Source organism: Rhea pennata, chromosome 4 (assembly GCF_028389875.1).
Source record: "Rhea pennata isolate bPtePen1 chromosome 4, bPtePen1.pri, whole genome shotgun sequence".
Classification (NCBI taxonomy): domain Eukaryota; kingdom Metazoa; phylum Chordata; class Aves; order Rheiformes; family Rheidae; genus Rhea; species Rhea pennata.
In genome coordinates, this window is record NC_084666.1 from 34,857,122 (window position 1) to 34,871,358 (window position 14,237).

Here is a 14,237-nt window from a genome sequence, read left to right on the forward strand (position 1 = left end):
CTCGATCTTATTCTCACATAAATCAAACTAACATAGCCTGGTCACGGGCAGGAGCAGTCACAGAGCAGCGAAGCCTAGCAGTGACAGGCCGTGGGACGATTAGCCTGCCGCCTCCCGCTGCCCCGTGTACCAGTCACTGTCGCTGTCGGTGCCACTTGTGCCCTGGTGCCTAAGGCACAGCCAGCTGCACTTCGGTGCCCCACTCCGCTCATTTTAGTTGCCTCAGTAGTCAATGCGTGACAGCAAGGCTCACCACGGGCCAAGACCTGCTCCTTTTAAAATAATGCCACCTCTAGCGGCTGACAGTTTCACCAGCCTCTACAGTTCGGAAATACGCATTTAGAAATTGCTTCATTTTCTCCGTGACTGATAACAATTAGGTTATTAGAAGTGGACAGGTTTGTAAAAATAAAGTTTATTTTTCACTAGTGACTTTCATATACCATGAACTCAGAAATAAACTAGTCATTTTCTGGTTCAGGTTTTCAGACACTTACAAATGAAATGACAATAGACCAAGGGCATTTGAGACCTTTAAAATCATTCTTTCACTTATATTTCCTAATTTCTTGCTGATTCTCTAAAATGGCTTTGAATTACCACTGTGGCTTCCAGTGTTTCTCTAAAGAAGAAGAAAGAAATTTCTCAGTCCTAGGAATATGCCATTATCTGCTGTATCATTATTTTGTTCTAGATTTTGTGAATATGAAATGTGGTTAGCCTAATCTGTGTGCTGCAAATTGTGGATATGAGATGTTGCATAATAGTAGAATCGAAGATGATGGTTTTAGGGTATCCTGAATCATTTAGTCTGACTTTCTGAACTGGGCAAGACACCTTGCTGTGTATTTCCACTTGACTTTGAGTGAGCTTTTGGATGTCTGTAACAACAGCATCTCAACAGGTAATGAGAACTTGTAAAGCTGTTTTGCTTCACTCAGTAGCCTACGATAAGATTTTAAAAAATAATCTATACATTTTCTTTTTTTCCTGGTCGGTTATTATTAATATGAAATGTGACAATGAACTTTCTTCAATTTAATAATATATTTGATAGTATTTAAATTGTATCTTCATATACCATCCCAAATAGGAGCATATGGAACAATATGCATATTGTCTCTGGAAGGGGCAGGGTCTTTGCAGAATAATATTTCTTCTGCAGACTTTTTAAGGTGCCTCTCTTCTGGTGATACTAGCAAAGTAATTCCTGCCTCTGTGGCTTCCTTTCTTCCATCTCTTCACTTTAAAGTGGTAAACCGAGCACAATTCCATAGGACCATTAGGCAGTTCTTTGAGAGGAAGACTGTAACGTATATGTGCCAAATTGTTTTCTGATTCACGATTTCATTTCCTGAAGAAACGTAAATAGGGCTGAGCTTCAGGGTGAAAACGAAGTTACACGGCAGTCTGAAGGCCTCCGTTAAAGAGGCATAGTGATGCATTTATTAGTGCAGGTTTAGCTTTGACAGGTATTATTTAATAATCTCTTTTCTAAAAATGCCTTGTTCTTGTACATCTCTTTTTATGATCTTCTGCATTTTGTTCCCCTTTCACCTTTAGCCTTTTCAAGTAAAAACTGTAACAACAATAGTTATCATTCATGTAAATGGTCTTTGACAGGTGATCTTTCTTGTTAAGGAGAAAGCTTTGTGCTTCAGTAAGATCTCTTTGGATCTATCTGGAAAAGTCTTCTCTCTCTCTCTCTCTTTTTTTTTTTTTTAGAATAATCTTTTGTCTTATTTTGTCTTATTCTGTTTTTGATTACTATTAGTTATTTTATCTTTTTAGAATCCCTATTTTCTACTATGTTTTCAATTTGGTACTTTGCCACCCATATTTTTTATTGGGAGTTCGACCTTCCTAGTATTGTGTCCTTTCAACATACCTTGTCAGTCTGCTGCTCTTTTCCCAGATAGTGTTTGTTTTTTTATTTTTTATTTTTTCCCCCAGTTTAGCCCCTTATGTGTAAATATATGTTTATATTCACATTTCCTATGTCAAAATGTAGTATCTTAGCACAGCAACTTGCCAATTAGCCTTTCTTTGTTATCCTACATTCAGTGAACTTTTACTCACTTCTTTGTAATACAGGTGAAAATGCAGGAGTTAGTCTCAATGCTGTAAACGTCCATACGCTTAACTGGACTTGAAAATAATGCATTCATTTCAGAGCAGCTATGCACCTATTTGTGTGTTTAAGACCTTCATCCATAAAATACACAAGTCCTGGAAATTTGTCACAGCTGGGTTATAGCTGTTGCACCTTGATCTTGTGGCAGGATTTCCCTGGAGCCAATGTGAGCTGTCTCCCTCCAGCTCAGAGAAGATTCCATTTTTTTTCATGCTACTTCCTAGCCACTGATGCCCTAACATGCTTTTCTGTTTTTTTCCTTTTCTTTTCTGGTATATTTCTAATATTTGTGGATGTTTAATTCTCTTTAAGCTTAAAAACAAGCTTTTTATCGCTGTATGTGACTTTCAGTGTCTCTTCCTTCAAGACTAGTATGAAAATCTTAACTGAGAAAATTACTGGAGCTACCTTTTACCTCAGTGTACTTCTTGTACATGGAAATGGTAGCGGAAAGCATCAGCCTTAGTAGTGGTGGAACCACCCTGGTGACATGGGAGCAGTCATTTCTACTTCCTGGTTTTCCTCGCTCTGAGACCCAAATTTCAGCTGCTGTTGAATGATCAGTGACAATCTAGTCACATATTGTTTTCTGCGTTTCACTCACATTTCACATTATAAATACTAGCTGCATATTTATAGTTGTCAGCAATACAATGCTCATTTTCACCAAGGTTTCTGTCAAAGAATTATATTCATGCACAAGCACTGAATTTAGCAGCTGCAAGTTCTTACCACTGCATGCCTATATTCAGGAAGTTGCACACACCCAGGTGTGAATGCCAGAGTGTGTAGAGCAGGCAGAAGGATTTGCGGTGAAATTGCAAGTGCTGGCAAACTTAAGCCTTGTGTAGGCAGCATCTGAAAGTGCATGAACATAAGGCTTTGCTGGTGAATGGGTATATGAAGCCTGGCCTTAAAGGCTATGGAAACCTCTGGTGAATTTACATCTTCCAGTTTGCAACCCAGCTGGCATAGCACTGCATCCAGTAGGACTTACTAAGTAATGACAACAAGAGCATTAGTTAGAGAATCCCCTTTAGGGCTAGGCCTCAGATTCTTGAAGTTCCTGGAAGAAACTTGTGTTGATTTACATGAACTCAGCTCTCTACTCACATAACTGTGCAGAGCTCCAGATGTATCAGGAAATCCCTGTTCTAGTTTTCCCATTTCCCATGGTGATCACAGACCCACCCATCTAGTTTTTTTGTAATCTGCTGTACTAACCGCATTATGAAGCAATTTGTGCTGCCAGATGTCGGAAAACCTTGATAAATGGCTGCTACATGTTCAGAGAGCAATTGCACATGTATAGAGCAAATGGGAAGGTTTCCTGGGCATCCCTTGGCAACACGTGTTGATGAGTGCTAAGACAGTTGCTAAGACAGTACAAGGCACCTTTTACATTTTTCTCCTTCTGGTGCTACACTGAGCCCCACCTGGAGAATTCAAGTCCATAATTGCATTTTTCCTGAGGCACGTCTTTTTCCTTACATAGGTAGCTGGCCTGTTTCCCCAAGGGAGAAGGATGAGCAGCAAATTTGACTCTTCAGAGTAAGCCATAGATGAGACATTATTCCTCTCTGACCCAGGCTGTTGTTCCCAGGGAACGCTTCCATTCCATCTTCTGCTGCAACAGCCTGTCCCTCACGTTGCTCTTTCAGACATCCCAGATGGATCTGATGTCAATGAGCTGGCAGTGAGCTCTGAGCTCTTGTAGGAACTATCTGTCCTCTTACTCAAAACAAATCAATGAATAAAATCTCTGTTCGAGGTTTTAGGGTTTGTTAAAGAAAATATGTGGCACGTGCAAGATGTCAGATGAGTTAAATTTCAAACTGAGCTCTCTTTTTTGTAATAGCTGCAGCTTTGCTCTTCTCTACCAGCTCCACTATATGACTAAGATTGCGTTCCTATAATAAATTCCATTTTATCAATAGCTTTACAGATTTAACCATCAAATTGGCTTGGAAGGTGCTTACATGGAGTTTGCAACTGTGCTGATTCTTGGGGGTTTGTCGTTTATACTCGTTCTGCAGCAGAGATAGCAGAAAGTCTTTTGACATTTGTAATGAGCTCAGACCGTTTCAGAGGAGACGCCAGTTATACTTCTCATAGCTACTATAATTTGAAACTTTCTTGTTTTGTTGTTTTCTTATGTGGGAAAGAGAGGCCATTCAGACAATACATATTTGCACTTTATGGTCATGTCAGAAGTTGACTGGCACATTTTCCTCTTCACAGACATTCTTTATATCCTATTTTGGTTAAAAAACTTCCTGATATTTAGAGGATTTTCAGGTGCTTTATTTTCTTTTAAATGAAGAGATTCATTTTTAAATGACAGTTTACAAATTTTGGGGAATCCTTTATTGAAGAAAAGGTTTGCCCAAATAAAAACATCACTTTTAAAATGTGTGTGTATGCGTGTATGTGTATCCTTACTTTTTTGTAAAGCTGATAAATAAATATGATGCTTTTGAGATTCATTGTAATAATTACAATAAAAGGAGATAAGAATAACAGCTGATTTTGCAAATTAAAATTAATGTGATTTTTTTCATTTAGCTAGAAGGCAAAACATTTGGTTCTCCACGATTTGAAACATGATCACCGAGGCTGGAAAAATGGGAAATAATAGAAAAATATTAAAATGAATTGATGGAGAGAGAGGTGGAAAATTATCACATTGAAAGCATCCCTCTACTAATGGAAACTCTTCAAAACTTCAGCTTAAATAGTTTATCTAATGACTACGACACCAAAAGTAGGCATGTGATGGTGAAATTTGACCATGAGACAAAGCTAGGAAACATTGTCAATATAGCTGAAGACTGAGACAGTACAGAAGGAGAATTGGATGGTATTAAGGATACGAAGTTCAGTAGGACATAACACTAGGTCATATCCTTGTGTACTACAAAGAAACATTTCCCTTAGGAGCAGAGACGCCCTCAGTTTGAAATGCTGAGTGAGTGGAGATTATGCTACTAGTTCCTGAGACCGATGCTATTGGTGCTACATAGCTCAGGCAAAGGCAGGTGCAGTTGTTGGCTCAAGGCATTTTTGAAATATGCCCCAAGAACTCATGTGCAATCCTGTGCACAATTCTCATCACTGCATTCCAATCTAGGGCTCCCCAGCGCCTTTTAAAACGGTATGAAATTTCCCCCTTCCCACTAGGAGTACCTCAGCTGATACAGCCATGAACTAGATACGTCTTTTTGAGAAATGAGCTGAAACTGGAAAAGGGGGCTGAGATTGCACACTGACATGGCCACGGGAATGGTGAGCCAGCAATACAGGAAGAGACTGGAGAACTCAGTTCTCAGTTGTTTAAACTAGCAAAATCGGTGCTGAAGGATTATGATGGATATCTATAAATGCAATAGATTTTGAAAACTAGTGACCACAGGAATTTGTCCTAGTAGATTAGCAGTATATAGATTTTTTAATAGAACAGAAGGGGCCATCCAATCTATATCAAATCAGATGAAAAAAAGTCTCATCTGTCTCAAGCTCTGCAGGCTTCCTGACTGCCATGTGTCAGTGCTCTCGGTGGGCTGCAGAAGATAAGTGTTAGCTTATTAGTGAACTGCTAGTCTTTGTATCGACTGAATTCATCCTCTTACATTAGCATTCAGAGGGAGAAAGGAGGACTCTTTGGCTGTAGGCAGATCTTCTGGATAGCCTGAGTTTTTTTGTGTGGTCTGGGAAATTCTCTCATTGAACTCTTAATTTGAGGTAATGTTTTAATTTTATTATTATTAAAGACATTTGATCTTTAATATGCCTTCTATTTTCTCTTCAGTAGGCCTTATTCTAAAATGGCATAAAGAAGACTATTTTGTACATGACAGCCTACAAATAGCTAAAACAAGGGAAATATTATGAGCGAAGCAGAAGTATGTAAGCTGGAATTCTTCATAACCCTGCACATCTTGTTTCAAGGTGAATAGATTTCGTTCATCTCATAGGGCAACTGTGGTTTTACCATTCCCAGCACTAGCTGTTGATGATGGTCTTGAAGACAATCCTTTATGATCTGTCCTGCTCAAAAAGCCACAGCCCATTCCTGGATTTAATGAAAAATCTTCCTTACCAGTTGCAGCCAACCTTCAAGGGTGTCCCTGTATAAGGACATAAAATCCAACAGGACATCCTTATTACGTGGCAGTAGCTGACATGATGCTGTCATTTTCGATACATGTGACTCCTAGCCTCCAAACCCCATGCTGAGATATTGTGTTCCTTTTTTCCCCAGGGTCATGTCCTACACAGAGTCCCTACTGTGGCTTTGCTCTGCTGGGTCAAGGAAAACAAGGGATGCCAATTTTTACTTTTTCCTATTAATGGATAAATTTGGGGAAGGATAAGCAAGAGGTCTTTGTTGATTTTGTCTTCAAGCTTGATTTTATGAAGTCAGGGCAAAATGTAAAGACAGGCCACTCCAAGGCTTTAGACCTCCTGTACCTTTAAGAGAGGGGTAGCAGGATGGCATCTAGCAGGCTCTGTGGCTGTCCCAGCCAGATTGTAGCTGTTTTCTTCTGAATAGCAAGTATGTGATTCAAAGAGAGCCTGGCAAAAGTATTTCTGCAGTAACCACACTGGAAATATTTCATGCATATGTAAGATCAAGCATCCATACAGACAGTTGTTTTCTGCAACTTTTTATCAGTTTCAGGAAAACTTATTAAGTACTGTTTCTCTTCCTTTCTTTGAAAAAGGACAAGGAGAGAAAGCCTGCATTTGCTGCTATTTCCCAAGAGGCTTTTTATCTGTTTAAACCAACTAGGGATTTTTCACATATTGACATAAGCATTCATTTGCTAATTTGCTGGACATTAAACTGCACAGCATTCTTGAATGAGACTGGAATACTTGGGTACTTAGTGCTGCTCAGACCCCGCATCATTCCCAGTACACATATGGTTTTCCTCCTCTATCTCCTAGATGAAAGTCACTGTTTGATCGCCTTAAGGAAAAGAATGAGTTAAATGGACCAATATTCTAGCCTTGGCTCTAAAACTGGGCCTTTTCAGAAACTCCTCAGCACCTGCAGCAGCTAGGTCATTTGCACATACATAAATAAATAAATTAACAATGAATAAATAATTTAATCCCACCACACAATGCCACCTTGCAGATCTGATCCTTTGCTCCCAGTGAATTTGTCCATTCCTAATTCTTTTTGATAAAGTCCTCAGATACTTGCTGACTGTCAGTCTAATTTTCGTATTGTTTTCGCTTGATTAGTTCTGTATGACCTAAGGTCGCCCTTAAAATCCACATCTCTCGTGAAGACTCCGAAAGGCCTTCTTTTTTTCAAAGGGATGGAAAGTGCCTGCCATTTCTCCGGACAAAAGCCTGGAAGGTTTTCAGTTATTAGCCTCCTGAAGCAGCCCTTTCGCTCACCCAAGCGCAAAAAAAACTCATTAGGGGGCACCTTTCTTTCTGGCTTCTTTATCTGATGCATGTAGGGTTTACATGTTTCAAGATTTTCAGGTCTTGGATGAATTCGGACAGCCTCCCTTTTAACCCTGCTGGACTGTGGTTATGCCCACCACAGACATTTTCTATATCTCAGTGCACTACTCCACCTGGAGATGCTCCATACTTTTAAAAGCTGGTGTACACCCCACTTCATGATGAACAGCACACTTCAACGTGCTGTACTTTGAGGCTACGCTGTTGCAGGGTGTGAATGGAAAAGCAGGCAAGGCTGCCAGCTGCTGACAGGCTCCACATTTTGCACCTTGTGATTAAAATATAAAATCAAAGTTCGTGGCTCAGTCACGCAACCCTTATGACCATCAGAGGGATTTGCAAGACTAAGGCATGTACAACAGTGAAAGCCTGCCGTGGCTGGACTGGATTACGCCCTGTCACATTTATTCTTTTTCAGGCACCAAGGTAAATACTGTTCTCATACAGGCTGAATTGCCCTCCTGAGCATGTGGGCTAGAGAAACTCCCCATCAAGGGAACAATATATCATGCGTAGGACACCTCTTCAGTCACGGTATGTGTAGACACTTTGCCCCTCAAAGTTGCCAGCTCCCGTATTTGCTTGAGCTAGTGCAGGTTATAACTCAGAACAGCATCTGATCCACTGTGTTTCACCAGTGCTGCCCAACATGCAGCAATGCTGTACCTGTGGTTACCTTCTAAGAAGAAAAACAGCTTGAAATCATACTGGCAGGTATTACAGCAATGAATGTCTCTCACTTACCTAGGCTCTGATACAAAAGACACTTCTGATCGCAAAGCAAGGTGAGATCAAACTGATAATGTTTTCTCTTTCAGAAGAAGGCTGCCTTGTCTCTCTGATGAGACATCTGTATTCAATCTGGGATTTGAGCCTAAAAAGGCTCGCAGAGATGCACAGAATCAGAAAGAAAATAAGGAACATTAGAAAGAGAGCAAAGTAGGTAGAAGATTTCCCTGGCGGGTACAGAAAAATATGTGACTTGGTCCTGCAATACTACACTACATCTCTTTCCTGAAGAGTAGCTGCCTTCAGCTGTCTTCCACTGCGGTAGAAGTGCCTGTCATCCCTCTGGGTTAGAATTGGGTGGGAATGATGAGGGCTGCCGCTGAGGCCCAACTTCAAGTATCCAGGTGCCAGTTTTCTGGCCATTGATCTTGATCTTGGGAGTTTAAGGGCCACAAGGTCCTTGTTAGGCTCAAAGAACCCAGCATTTTGACCAAATCTCTTCCTGACTTGCCAGTTCCTGTGAAATATGAGTGAAACAGGAATTTTACCTCCATTTGTTTTTCACAATGATGACAAAGGCAATTGTGGATGAGGAAGTCCATCTATGCCTGCAGAAAGCTGTAGTTTTTCCCTAGGATCAGAATCTTCTGCCAGAGTCTTTCCTAGATATCAAACTTAGAGTTTCTTCCCTGAAATCTGTGGTGTTTGTTCGTGGATTGGTAGCCAGAAAAATGAGAGCAAAATGCATGCCTCTTGCTTCCGGTTGTGCCTGTACAGCACCAGAAACATCTTCCATGCCTTAAAAATAATATTGAAGGGAGCAATGCTACAGGCTTTTAAAGCTCCTTGGCATGGGAATGAGGTGAATAATCAGAACTGTGATCTAGACTTTATTAGTAATGATCTTTTCAAGTCCTAACTACTGAATACCGCTGAACTGTGCTCATGAAAACTCTGTTATGGACCTGTGTAGCCTTCAGTAAAGTAAAGCAAGTCAGGTGTGTAAGGCTAAGTTGGCGTGCAAATCTTTGCAGGGTCAACGCTACAGACTGCATGACTCTTTCTGCTGGCATAAATTCTCTAACTGGGATTCTGTGGTTAACTTGACTATAGTGTAAAGTAATGCTGAAGCTATGCAAACTGCTCTGGAAGTACAAAGTAGTAGTCACATTATGGTTTGAAGGAGAGCAGCTGGATTGACTATGCATCATTTGAAAGAAGGATAAAAGCAAAATCATCGATAGGGATATGCAGCAATAGTTTACCTCTGTCTCTCCATACTGTATTGATGCAGGGAGAAATCAGAAACAAGAGAGGAATTTTGAACTTCAAGCTGGCAGTAAGGTAGAGCTTGATCTTGACTTCGGGGCTTTTTGTCAGCAGCAACCTGCTCTCTGTTTCTAAGTGAATCAGGTCTTTTATAGAAGCTCACCTCTGCTGCCTGCATAGCTGCTCAAATTCATTGCACTCTTCTTTGTACTTGGGTAATCTCACTTTGTGGAAAACTTCAGTATTGCATTCCACAATGGATCCTGGAGCTTATAATTGGAACCACATAGAAATCATGGCATTGTGATATATTGTATCTGTAGAGACAACTGAAGACACAAGGAGAAAAATCATAAGGAGAAATTGGTATCAACATGATAATAGGCAAAATCTTGTTTATAACTTTTTGTGCCAATATCCTTTCCCCCAAGCTATATATGAGCATTAAAAGCTTACTGAATAAACGCCACCCAGCAACAGAGATGGACACTGGAGGTTTAGATGAAAGGAACTCCTGGTATCTTAGTCAGAAGACCATGTACTTTCTGTTGAAGTAGTGAGACATCTGACCTTGGAAATCCTGCTAAAAATGAGCTAAAACCATTGTGGGTTGTGATATGCTTGAAGCTCCACTCATTATCCTTCATTCAGAGGAATTTCTATCTGAGCAAGTATCATTTTAGCAGTCTGATGTCTGTCAGCATAGAACTATGATCCTTAGAAAAATCCCCAAAGTGACTTTGCTGGGAGTTTGCTGGGTAAGCAAGTACACAGTATTTGGCCAGTAATTAGAATGATTTCCTACTTTTATTCAGAATAATAATTATTATCTATTGTTATTGCCTTTTTTTTTGTGCCATTACATTTATGTCTTTTGGTGTATCGGTGGAAAGTTTGACATCCAACCTGAAATAACATGAGATGAAATCTGCAAGCCAGGGGAAACTTCATTTACAAATCAGGACAACATACTGGATTTCCTAGAGTTTGTGAGACATTTGGACTACTCCCTGAGCTCTGCATGTTTCCACAGTGCCACACATCATTGTCTACCCCAAAAAGGAGACAATAACTTAAGGATGCATTCTGGAAAGCTTGGCTGTGATTCTGCCATGCTGGTGGTCAGAGCAGGAACAAACAGAAGTTCTTCCAGTTCATAAAAATGATGGTTGTGTAACTGTGTTCTAACATGGTGTGCCTGTTCCAAAAATGTAACTGAAGTGGAAGAATAGTGAATTAAATGCCAAAATAACACCTGGCTAAAGATGAGCTTTTTTTTTAAATGCATGAAACGTGCTATTACATACATACACTGGGGAAAATACCTGACATTAATGCTTCCTAGCAACAGAACAGACTGGTGATTTATCTTAAAAAGAAAAAAAGACTTTATTTTCTAAAAAAGGGGATTAACCATTGATTGCAAGGAAATGGACTGCAATCAGCTCTATCCTGTGAAGTTTCTATGATGGAAAGTTCTTCCTAAGCACATTCGTGAGAATGCAGCATTATTCTGCGCAGTCATATTAGCAGACAGAGAAGATAAAAATTCATTAATTTTAACTAAACAGAGTAAAAGGTAAGAGACAAGACGGAGACTTAGGTAAGGTGAGTAGTCTTCTGCAGAGGTATAAATCTGAGAATGCAGGCATTCGACTTCTCTAGACCCGGGGAACAGAGGAGCTCTCGAGCTGTCATGAAGCTGGGAAAAGTAGGGAGAAGGTTGGCATTGACTGGAGAGGAGACCGTATTTCCTTCCTTGCACCAGAGACCAGGCCAGCTTGGCTAAGGCCAGCTTGATGCAACACCCGGAAAGAATTAAAGGAGGTAGATTTTGTAATTAACAGGAGGAAAGACACTTAGGAAAATGTGCCTTACCATCTGTATGCCCCTAAATGTGTGCTACTGTGCAGATCAGATAGCTGAGTATTCAGTCATGTATTTTGCCATTTACAGTATTCAATTTTTAATTATTAAAAATGTACATTATAAAATATTTAAATGGATTATTTGATTTGGAATAATTACATTGCCAATTAATTTATTGTATGTAAAAATAAATCGTATGCATGTACTTTACAATATTGATTTTCAGGTTTTATATGCAAGTGTTTCAACTTGGAGTTTCTTAGGCCTCTTGCTTCGTGTTAGCAAAGAAGGAAGAAAAGGAGTAATATGGCTGCTATTACACAGGCACCTCTGACCACTTGATGGCTTAAAAGGCAGGCTACGGAGAAGGGCATGCGAGCTTTCAATGGCTGGCTAATGGTTTTGTGTGGAACAGTGCTTGCTAGAGGGAGCTAGTAGAAATCAGTCCTTCCCCCCTTGCAATAGCTAATATATCAAATCTAAACCAGGATTTATTAACTGTTCTGCCAGTACATGCAATAAATGCATTCAAAACGTCTATCAGCTGGTAACCATCCACTGGGACACCTGTAAACACTCATCGGCTGTTTCAGTTCAGTGGCTAGACTTGCTGTATCTCCTAGTTGGCGTAATAGATACAAAAAAATCGGGGGGTTTGTTTGTTTGTTTGTTTTTGTTTTTTTGTCATAAGCAACAGGCCTAGCAGATGAAAGAAAAGAAGCTTTTATCTGGTTGAGTCAGTGGAGGCTAAAGGAAACTTCTCCTGATTTGCTCTGCGCTCTGTATTTTAGCCGGGAGGTGTGCAGCCCCTTTGAAATACCTGAGCAGCAGCTAAGTTAGATTGCTTGCCGGGCAGCAGAGAGGGTGGGATTCAGCTGCCCTAATTTTTCGCCTCCCCAGATCCCTGAGTCTGAACTGAGGATCCTGCCTTTCCTCTAGGTTCAGAAGGGGGAAGAGGCACGTTCTAAGGCAAATCCTTTTACCGGCGTCTAAAATCAGTCTGGTGAATCGCCCTCTGGAGGTGCCTGTTTGCCATTCGTGTCTAGCAAGGGAGCTTTGGGGGGGGGGTGACAAATTCATTCATAGACCTCTATCTTGTACACATCCAACATCTAGTTTTGTGTCAGATGCTTACAAATTTTAGGATGTTCTTCTGTTATCAGACCACTGAAAAGATTTTTTCTTCATGCTATGATGTTGCTTTGTGATGACTTTCTTTCTCAGAAGAACAAATTTTAAAAAATCCTCTTAGTCCCTTCCCGTCTTTATCTTTTGGCCAGGCAGTGCTGAGTACTAGCGACCAGACTCCTAACACCATATTCACCAGCCCAAGTGAATGGACTTTTTTGGAGGGTAAGTGTTGACGTGCCAAGAGCTCCCACTGATTTTAATGGATTTTTTTGATGGCTCAAAAATTTTGAACATGAAACTATTTGCTCAGAAGACTTACTGCGAACTTGAGAGTTTCACTTACATTGCCATTTTTTAAATCTTTGTTTGAAAGACTATAGAGCATTTTCTGGTGTGTTAGTGAAAGCGTGAATTATGAGTAGGGATGAGCATTTCTGTCATCTAGTCTGTGTATATGTCGCCCTATAGACTCCACAGTATGCTACATGCTAACCTTACACCTTGGCAAGTCCAATGAGCTGCTGAAAGGTGTTTTGTACCACGTTGCACGTGGTTGTTATTTTCCTGTAATAACTTAATGCCTGTATTTTTGCCTGTTTGCAATCACAAGGTGACTGGCAGACTATTTGAAGGGCCTTGGGAAGGCAGCTGCTGACAGCAGGGGTTCCCTCTTCCTGCCACAGTTCCCATCCTTCCTGAAGCTCTGTAGTTCACTGCTAGGTGAGGATGCTGCTTGTTACCTTCTCTCTAAATCTGATCCCAACCTGAAACAGCAAATTGATGCAAATCTTTTTGGGAGAAGCTCACAAAAAAGCTGGCTCTCTGCTGCCAAAAATCCTTTTGCAAACCTGCTATAAATTAATGTAGACTGTTCCTGCGAGTAAGAGGAGAACGTTTCTGCTGTGCCAGAAGCCTGTCCTACTAGCTATCCTAGTGGTGCACGTTGCTTGTCTACTTGTTGTTTGCTACAATACTCTAAGTTGCTTTGTGTAGGGGTAATAGAAGCTCTTTCTGAGAGCATAACACAAAGCTGAAAACAATGCAGTTGCTGAACTGTATTTAACATACAATGTACTATATTACTAAGAAAATGAATTTTCTGAAAAGGAGAGGCAAAGATGAAGCATAGAGAGATACAAATCATTTTTGAGAAAATGAAGTATTCAGTTACATATAAAATGCCATCTTGTGGCTTGGGTCCTATCCACAATAGAAGAGACTTCCTTTGACTTCATGGAGTTGGATTAGATCCTGTATATGTGTGTAGATGGGGTTTGGCCTTTCATATAAGTATAAATTACTGTGCATGGTTGTGTTTTCTGTTTTTCTTAAAGGAATATTTTATCCACTGAGTACAACAGGCAGTAAAGCCTGTTATACAAATTTTCTGTGTATGACTTCATTTTTGTGAGCAGAGTATGTTTAGGACCAGATTAGGCTACTTTGCTTGCCATCCATCTCTGTGAACATCTGGCAGCATAACCGAGTGAACTAAATGAGGATGAGTAGCCACTGAAATATGTGTCATTTACCTGTTTGGTTAGCTCTCTGCTAATGCACCTCCACTGGAGCTCCTCCGCATGTAAGCAGCTACAGCTTCAGGGAGCTCCGGGAAGCTTTG